General features: G+C 40.6%; 1 pseudogene; it reads left to right on the forward strand.

Annotated features, from left to right (window-relative positions):
* Window positions 1-1,988, forward strand: part of LOC139409587 (lipoma-preferred partner homolog) — a 526,233-nt pseudogene extending 524,245 nt beyond the window's left edge.
* The last annotated feature ends 7,008 nt before the right edge of the window (window positions 1,989-8,996 follow it).

Here is an 8,996-nt window from a genome sequence, read left to right on the forward strand (position 1 = left end):
CGTCCGATATACCAACTTCTGCCTATAGCATTTGTTTTGCTGTATAAATCTTTTTAAAATGGGCTAATAGCAGTAAGGACAAATTCAATCATCAAATAATTGTTAGTTATGATTTTTTTTTTTTATACTTACAGTGGTCCTAAAAATTCAAATAGCCTAAAGATCATTGGTATGACCATCTTAAAACAATTCCATATGACCATCTTAAAACAATTCCATATGTTAGAATAGAAGAAGTCCAAGCCACGGGCCCTTAGACCTTAATTAAAGAGACCCAACACATTGACACCAAAATTGGACGTCTATCCATGTCCTGATGACATTGGGAAATGCTTTCAAAACTGGCGACTAGGTGCAGCAGTTAGCGATTTTACCAGCAAGGCCTGGGTTTTGAGGCGTTGTGGAAAGGGGTGCTGGATAGGCGTAATCCCATATCAGCCAATGTAAGGTTGGGGGGGGATTTAACCCTATCCCAAACCTTAACCCAATACCTTAACTATTTGGAAAAAGTGTTTAAACTTAACCCTTAACTTTGAAAATGTACGTTTGGAGCAACTCTGAAATGTGTATTATGGAGGATGTGGTTAAATGTCTAATTCTGCAGTGAGACCGTGACAGCTTGTTGGGAGAAGAGACTGACTGACTGACGGCCTGACTGACAACCTGCCTGATTGACTGACTGATTGCCTTCCTGCCTGCCTGACTGACTGACTGATTGTCTGCCTGACTGACGACCTGCCTGCCTGACTGATTGACTGTCTGACTGATTGACTGACTGACTGACTGACTGCCTTCCTGCCTGCCTGCCTGATTGACTGACAGCCTACCTGCCTGACTGACTGCCTTCCTGCCTGCCTGCCTGATTGACTGACAGCCTACCTGCCTGCCTGACTGACTGACTGACTGCCTTCCTGCCTGACTGACTGACTGTCTGACTGTTCAGTTGTGACAAACCTGTTCTATATAGCTTGACTGACAGTCTATTTGTGCTATCCTGCCAGCTAATTGTCAGTCATTGTCATGCCAAATAAGGACAGCAATGGAGTAGGAAATATCACCAACGGATCTGGGACCAGGCTAGATGAGGCTATGTGAGATATGGGAAACAGATCTGGGACCAGGCTAGATGAGGCTATGTGAGATATGAGAAACAGATCTGGGACCAGGCTAGATGAGGCTATGTGAGATATGAGAAACAGATCTGGGACCAGGCTAGATGAGGCTATGTGAGATATGGGAAACAGATCTGGGACCAGGCTAGATGAGGCTATGTGAGATATGAGAAACAGATCTGGGACCAGGCTAGATGAGGCTATGTGAGATATGAGAAACAGATCTGGGACCAGGCTAGATGAGGCTATGTGAGATATGAGAAACAGATCTGGGACCAGGCTAGATGAGGCTATGTGAGATATGGGAAACAGATCTGGGACCAGGCTAGATGAGGCTATGTGAGATATGAGAAACAGATCTGGGACCTGGCTAGATGAGGCTATGTGAGATATGAGAAACAGATCTGGGACCAGGCTAGATGAGGCTATGTGAGATATGAGAAACAGATCTGGGACCAGGCTAGATGAGGCTATGTGAGATATGAGAAACAGATCTGGGACCAGGCTAGATGAGGCTATGTGAGATATGAGAAACAGATCTGGGACCAGGCTAGATGAGGCTATGTGAGATATGGGAAACAGATCTGGGACCAGGCTATGTCCACTGGGATTTCAATGTACTCTTTCAACACAGACAGAGGGCCAGCCTCACAGCAATTAGCTTCTAATTAGCAGAATTAGTATAGAAACCTTTTAAAATGCAAGTCGATATAAGAATGTGTATCTCGCAGATTTACTTGGTATATTTACAGAGCCTTCAGAAAGTGTTCACACCACTTGACTTTTTCCAAATTGTGTTGTGTTACAGCCTGAATTTAAAATTGAAGTGGAATTATGTTTTTCTTATGTTTACAAAATAATTAAAAAAATGAAAGCTGAAATGTCTTGACTCAATAAGTATTTAATGGCCAGTTTAAATACATTTGCTTAACAAGTCACATAATGAGTTGCATTGATCCACTCTGTGTGCAGTAATAGTTTACCATGATTGAATGACTACCTCATCTCTGTACTCCACACATACCTGTAAGTCATAACTGTGGGAAGTAATTACAGGACTATGAAAGACCCACTGCACTACTTTTGTGAAAAACATTCAAAAACATATGCAAAACAGTATATACAGTACCAGTCAAAAGTTCGGACAAACCTACTCATTCAAGGTTTTTCTTTATTTTTACTATGTTCTACATTGTAGAATAATAGTGAAGACATTAAAACTATGAATTAACACATATGGAATCATGTAGTGACCAAAAAAGTGTTAAACAAATCAAAATATATGATATATTTGAGATTCTTCAAAGTAGCCACCCTTTGCCTTGATGACAGCTTTGCAAACTCTTGTCATTCTCTCAACCAGCTTCACCTGGAATGCTTTTCCAACAGTCTTGAAGGAGTTCCCACATATGCTAAGCACTTGTTGGCTCTTTTCCTTCACTCTGCGGTCCAACTCATCCCAAACCATATCAATTGTGTTGAGGGGATTGTGGAGGCCAGGTCATCTGATGCAGCACTCCATCACTCTCCTTCTTGGTCAAATAGTCCTTACACAGCCTGGAGGTGTGTTGGGTCATTGTCCTGTTGAAAAACAAATGATAGTTCCACTAAGCGCAAACCAGGTGGGATGGTGTATCGCTGCAGAATGTTGTGGAAGCCATGCTGGTTAAGTGTGCCTTGAATTCTAAATAAATCACAGACAGTGTCACCAGCAAAGCACCCCCACACCATCACACCTCCTCCTCCATGCTTCTTGGTGGAAACCACACATGCAGAGATCATCCGTTCACCTACTCTGCGTCTCATAATGACACAGCAGTTGGAACCAAAAATCTCACATTTGGGCTCATCAGACCAAAGGACAGATTTCCACTAATGTATAATGTCCATTGCTCATATTTCTTGGCCCAAGCAAGTCTCTTCTTACTATTGGTGTCCTTTAGTAGTAGTTTCTTTGCAGAAATTCGACCATGAAGGCTTCATTCACACAGTCTCTGAACAGTTGATGTTGAGATGTGCCTGTTACTTGAACTCTGTGAAGCATTTATTTGGACTGCAATCTGACGTGCAGTTAACTCTAATGAACTTCTCCTCTGCAGCAGAGGTAACTCTGGGTCTTCCTTTCCTGCGGCGGTCCTCATGACAGCCAGTTTTGTCATAGTGCTTGATTGTTTTTGCGACTGCACTTGAAGAAACGTTCAAAGTTCTTGAAATGTTCCGTATTGACTGAACTTCATGTCTTACAGGGGAATGGAAACATTAGGGTTTATAACGCCAGCTAACTGTAACAGTAAATCACCATATTGTTACAGGGGAACACTAGGGTTTATAACGCCAGCTAACTAACAGTAAATCACCATATTGTTACAGGGGAACACTAGGGTTTATAACGCCAGCTAACTAACAGTAAATCACCATATTGTTACAGGGGAACACTAGGGTTCATAACGCCAGCTAACTAACAGTAAATCACCATATTGTTACAGTGGAACACCAGGGTTTATAACGCCAGCTAACTAACATTAAATCACCATATTGTTACAGGGGAACACTAGGGTTTATAACGCCAGCTAACTAACAGTAAATCACCATATTGTTACAGGGGAACATTAGGGTTTATAACGCCAGCTAACTAACAGTAAATCACCATATTGTTACAGTGGAACACTAGGGTTTATAACGCCAGCTAACTAACAGTAAATCACCATATTGTTACAGGGGAACACTAGGGTTTATAACGCCAGCTAACTAACAGTAAATCACCATATTGTTACAGGGGAACATTAGGGTTTATAACGCCAGCTAACTAACAGTAAATCACCATATTGTTACAGGGGAACACTAGGGTTTATAACGCCAGCTAACTAACAGTAAATCACCATATTGTTTCAGGGGAACACTAGGGTTTATAACGCCAGCAAACTAACAGTAAATCACCATATTGTTACAGGGGAACACTAGGGTTTATAACGCCAGCTAACTAACAGTAAATCACCATATTGTTACAGGGGAACACTAGGGTTTATAACGCCAGCTAACTGTAACAGTAAATCACCATATTGTTACAGGGGAACACTAGGGTTTATAACGCCAGCTAACTAACAGTAAATCACCATATTGTTACAGGGGAACACTAGGGTTCATAACGCCAGCTAACTAACAGTAAATCACCATATTGTTACAGTGGAACACTAGGGTTCATAACGCCAGCTAACTAACAGTAAATCACCATATTGTTACAGGGGAACACTAGGGTTTATAACGCCAGCTAACTGTAACAGTAAATCACCATATTGTTACAGGGGAACACTAGGGTTTATAACGCCAGCTAACTAACAGTAAATCACCATATTGTTTCAGGGGAACACTAGGGTTTATAACGCCAGCTAACTAACAGTAAATCACCATATTGTTACAGGGGAACACTAGGGTTTATAACGCCAGCTAACTAACAGTAAATCACCATATTGTTACAGGGGAACACTAGGGTTTATAACGCCAGCTAACTAACAGTAAATCACCATATTGTTACAGGGGAACACTAGGGTTTATAACGCCAGCTAACTAACAGTAAATCACCATATTGTTACAGGGGAACACTAGGGTTTATAATGCCAGCTAACTAACAGTAAATCACCATATTGTTACAGGGGAACACTAGGGTTTATAACGCCAGCTAACTAACAGTAAATCACCATATTGTTACAGGGGAACACTAGGGTTTATAACGCCAGCTAACTAACAGTAAATCACCATATTGTTACAGGGAACACTAGGGTTTATAACGCCAGCTAACTGTAACAGTAAATCACCATATTGTTACAGTGGAACACTAGGGTTTATAACGCCAGCTAACTAACAGTAAATCACCATATTGTTACAGGGGAACACTAGGGTTTATAACGCCAGCTAACTAACAGTAAATCACCATATTGTTACAGTGGAACACTAGGGTTTATAACGCCAGCTAACTAACAGTAAATCACCATATTGTTACAGGGGAACACTAGGGTTTATAACGCCAGCTAACTAACAGTAAATCACCATATTGTTACAGGGGAACACTAGGGTTTATAACGCCAGCTAACTAACAGTAAATCACCATATTGTTACAGGGGAACACTAGGGTTTATAACGCCAGCTAACTAACAGTAAATCACCATATTGTTACAGGGGAACACTAGGGTTTATAACGCCAGCTAACTGTAACAGTAAATCACCATATTGTTACAGTGGAACACTAGGGTTTATAACGCCAGCTAACTAACAGTAAATCACCATATTGTTACAGGGGAACACTAGGGTTTATAACGCCAGCTAACTAACAGTAAATCACCATATTGTTACAGGGGAACACTAGGGTTTATAACGCCAGCTAACTAACAGTAAATCACCATATTGTTACAGGGGAACACTAGGGTTTATAACGCCAGCTAACTAACATTAAATCACCATATTGTTACAGGGGAACACTAGGGTTTATAACGCCAGCTAACTAACAGTAAATCACCATATTGTTACAGGGGAACACTAGGGTTTATAACGCCAGCTAACTAACAGTAAATCACCATATTGTTACAGGGGAACACTAGGGTTTATAACGCCAGCTAACTAACAGTAAATCACCATATTGTTACAGGGGAACACTAGGGTTTATAACGCCAGCTAACTAACAGTAAATCACCATATTGTTACAGGGGAACACTAGGGTTTATAACGCCAGCTAACTAACAGTAAATCACCATATTGTTACAGGGGAACACTAGGGTTTATAACGCCAGCTAACTGTAACAGTAAATCACCATATTGTTACAGGGGAACACTAGGGTTTATAACGCCAGCTAACTAACAGTAAATCACCGTATTGTTACAGGGGAACACTAGGGTTTATAACGCCAGCTAACTGTAACAGTAAATCACCATATTGTTACAGTGGAACACTAGGGTTTATAACGCCAGCTAACTGTAACAGTAAATCACCATATTGTTACAGGGGAACACTAGGGTTCATAACGCCAGCTAACTAACAGTAAATCACCATATTGTTACAGGGGAACACTAGGGTTTATAACGCCAGCTAACTAACATTAAATCACCATATTGTTACAGGGGAACACTAGGGTTTATAACGCCAGCTAACTAACAGTAAATCACCATATTGTTACAGGGGAACACTAGGGTTCATAACGCCAGCTAACTAACAGTAAATCACCATATTGTTACAGGGGAACACTAGGGTTTATAACGCCAGCTAACTAACAGTAAATCACCATATTGTTACAGGGGAACACTAGGGTTTATAACGACAGCTAACTAACAGTAAATCACCATATTGTTACAGGGGAACACTAGGGTTCATAACGCCAGCTAACTGTAACAGTAAATCACCATATTGTTACAGGGGAACACTAGGGTTTATAACGCCAGCTAACTGTAACAGTAAATCACCATATTGTTACAGTGGAACACTAGGGTTTATAACGCCAGCTAACTGTAACAGTAAATCACCATATTGTTACAGGGGAACACTAGGGTTTATAACGCCAGCTAACTAACAGTAAATCACCATATTGTTACAGGGGAACACTAGGGTTCATAACGCCAGCTAACTGTAACAGTAAATCACCATATTGTTACAGGGGAACACTAGGGTTTATAACGCCAGCTAACTGTAACAGTAAATCACCATATTGTTACAGGGAACACTAGGGTTCATAACGCCAGCTAACTAACAGTAAATCACCATATTGTTACAGTGGAACACTAGGGTTTATAACGCCAGCTAACTGTAACAGTAAATCACCATATTGTTACAGGGGAACACTAGGGTTTATAACGCCAGCTAACTAACAGTAAATCACCATATTGTTACAGGGGAACACTAGGGTTTATAACGCCAGCTAACTAACAGTAAATCACCATATTGTTACAGGGGAACACTAGGGTTTATAACGCCAGCTAACTAACAGTAAATCACCATTTGTTACAGGGGAACACTAGGGTTTATAACGCCAGCTAACTAACAGTAAATCACCATATTGTTACAGGGGAACACTAGGGTTTATAACGCCAGCTAACTAACAGTAAATCACCATATTGTTACAGGGGAACACTAGGGTTTATAACGCCAGCTAACTAACAGTAAATCACCATATTGTTACAGGGGAACACTAGGGTTTATAACGCCAGCTAACTGTAACAGTAAATCACCATATTGTTACAGGGGAACACTAGGGTTTATAACGCCAGCTAACTGTAACAGTAAATCACCATATTGTTACAGGGGAACACTAGGGTTTATAACGCCAGCTAACTGTAACAGTAAATCACCATATTGTTACAGGGGAACACTAGGGTTTATAACGCCAGCTAACTAACAGTAAATCACCATATTGTTACAGGGGAACACTAGGGTTTATAACGCCAGCTAACTGTAACAGTAAATCACCATATTGTTACAGGGGAACACTAGGGTTTATAACGCCAGCTAACTAACAGTAAATCACCATATTGTTACAGGGGAACACTAGGGTTTATAACGCCAGCTAACTGTAACAGTAAATCACCATATTGTTACAGGGGAACACTAGGGTTTATAACGCCAGCTAACTAACAGTAAATCACCATATTGTTACAGGGGAACACTAGGGTTTATAACGCCAGCTAACTGTAACAGTAAATCACCATATTGTTACAGGGGAACACTAGGGTTTATAACGCCAGCTAACTAACAGTAAATCACCATATTGTTACAGGGGAACACTAGGGTTTATAACGCCAGCTAACTAACAGTAAATCACCATATTGTTACAGGGGAACACTAGGGTTTATAACGCCAGCTAACTGTAACAGTAAATCACCATATTGTTACAGTGGAACACTAGGGTTTATAACGCCAGCTAACTGTAACAGTAAATCACCATATTGTTACAGTGGAACACTAGGGTTTATAACGCCAGCTAACTGTAACAGTAAATCACCATATTGTTACAGGGAAACACTTTATTTTTTTATAAATAAGTAACACATTAAAATAACAATACCGAGGCTATATGCAGGGGATACCGGTACCAAGTCAATGTGCAGGCGTACAGGTTAGTCAAGGTCATTTGTACATTTGTAGGTAGTAATTTGTAGGTAGGGGTAAAGTGACTATGCATAGACAATAAACAGCGAGTAGCAGCAGTGTAAAATCAAAGGGGGGTGGGGGCTTTTGGACCCGAGACTGGACCTGGCAGCAGAGAGAACAGTCTATGACTTGGGTGACTGGAGTCTTTGACAATTTTTTAACATTCCCTAGTATTTACAGTTGAAGTCGGAAGTTTACATACACTTAGGTTGGAGTCATTAAAACTCGTTTTTCAACCACTCTACAAATTTCTTGTTAACAAACTATAGTTTTGGCAAGTCGGTTAGGACATCTACTTTGTGCATGACACAAGTAATTTTTCCAACAATTGTTTACAGACAGATTATTTCACTTATAATTCACTGTATCACAATTGCAGTGGGTCAGAAGTTTACATACACTAAGTTGACTGTGCCTTTAAACAGCTTGGAAAATTATACACTCCTGGTAGGCTAATTGACATCATTTGAGTCAATTGGAGATGTTCCTGTGGATGTATTTCAAGGCCTACCTTCAAACTCAGTGCCTCTTTACTTGACATCATGGGAAAATCAAAAGAAATCAGCCAAAACCTCAGAAATCAAACTGTAGATCTCCACAAGTCTGACTCATCATTGGAAGCAATTTCCAAATGCCTGAAGGTACCATGTTCATCTGTACAAACAATAGTACGCAAGTATAAACACCATGGGACCACAAAGCTGTCATACCGCTCAGGAAGGAGACGTGTTCTGTCTCCTAGAGATGAACGTACT

Source organism: Oncorhynchus clarkii, chromosome 5, assembly GCF_045791955.1.
Source record: "Oncorhynchus clarkii lewisi isolate Uvic-CL-2024 chromosome 5, UVic_Ocla_1.0, whole genome shotgun sequence".
Taxonomy (NCBI): domain Eukaryota; kingdom Metazoa; phylum Chordata; class Actinopteri; order Salmoniformes; family Salmonidae; genus Oncorhynchus; species Oncorhynchus clarkii.